This window comes from Cebus imitator, unplaced genomic scaffold (genome assembly GCF_001604975.1).
Source record: "Cebus imitator isolate Cc_AM_T3 unplaced genomic scaffold, Cebus_imitator-1.0 Scaffold42, whole genome shotgun sequence".
Lineage (NCBI taxonomy): Eukaryota > Metazoa > Chordata > Mammalia > Primates > Cebidae > Cebus > Cebus imitator.
Window position 1 is genome coordinate 8,687,698 of NW_016107357.1, and position 1,395 is coordinate 8,689,092.

Consider the following 1,395-nt stretch of genomic DNA (forward strand, 5'->3'; position numbering starts at 1 on the left):
AAACAAAAAAAAGAAACAAAAAAAATTAAAGTAGAAATAACCCAAAATAAAACTATTAAAGGCAAAAACTGAACACAGTAACTTGTGCTCCTAAAATTGATGGAATAAAAACAATCTTCTTGATAAAATTGAAATACACAAAATTTGAATTAGAAAAATTAAACTTGGTGGAAATAGTCACAGAAGAAAATCCACAAAGGCAGAAGCTATAATTGGTAAAATCTGGTATAGGCTCCCAAAGTAATAAAAAAAAAATCTAATATGGACAATTATTTTAACATAATTGACCTCAAAAAATCAGTAAGTTAAAACTTCAGAGAAAAATTATGATCACAATTAAATTGAAAACTGTTAATCGTGTTGTAAAATACTTACCTAAGAATTAAATAGGCTTATAGGATGCAATTTTAGGTAAAAATATTTTCTCAATAAAAATTTGTCACTGTTTACATAGTTACAATTGAAATGTGTAGTCATAAATATAAAATCCAAGTGTCCTGAGTCAAAATGGGAGTAAAAACATCTAAAGTCCAAAAGACAACTATTTTGGGACATTCCTCTTCTAAATCAATATGGACAGATACTACTTCAAGTACCTGAGTATTACCTTAGGTAACTTTGGTGGGGAACTATAAATTGAATTACAACATACATGTAGAAAAGTGTACAAATGATAAATTACACAGCTTGATCAATTTTCACAAATCAGACGTATCCACGTAACTAATACTCACATCAAGACAGTATCTAGGTACTGTCTTGATGTGAGTATTAGTTACATGGATACGTCTGATCTGTGAAATGCATCCATAGTACCCCTTTCTGGGCACCTGCCCTGAAGGGTAACAACTACTCTGACTTATAACACCATAGATTTGCTTTGTCTATTTTAAAACTTTATAGAAATAGGTTGTATAATGTATGTTCTTTTTTATGTCTGGCTTCTTTCACTGAGCATTACTTTTATAAGGTTCATCTATAGGGTCACAAGTAATTCCGTTTTGCAGTTTGTATTACTATTAAGTTATTTCATCATGAAAAGATAAAATCTATTTACCCATTCTACTGTTGATGAGCATTTGGGCATGTAAGCAATGTTTTAAATGTTTTAAACTAAAACACTGTCACAAGCAAGTAAGCATATGTTCACTGCAGGAAAAAAAAGTACACACATACACACACACACACACACACTCACTCACTTGGAAAAAGCTTTTATAATTCCATGGTATAGGGATAATGATATTTTGGGATATCTCTACATACATTTCATTTAATGTACCATTTACAAGCCAGTTACTTAAATGAATAGCAATGCCTCTCTCTCCTGCTAATACAGGTTAATAACAAACTTAAGATTTTTTTTTTTTTTTTTTGAGACGGAGTTTCGCTCTT

General features: G+C 30.3%; 1 protein-coding gene across 1 annotated transcript in view; it reads right to left on the bottom strand.

The window, feature by feature from the left end:
* Positions 1-1,395, bottom strand: part of ACBD3 (acyl-CoA binding domain containing 3) — a 44,280-nt gene that overhangs the window by 9,900 nt on the left and 32,985 nt on the right. The gene's annotated exons all lie outside the window — the stretch shown is intronic.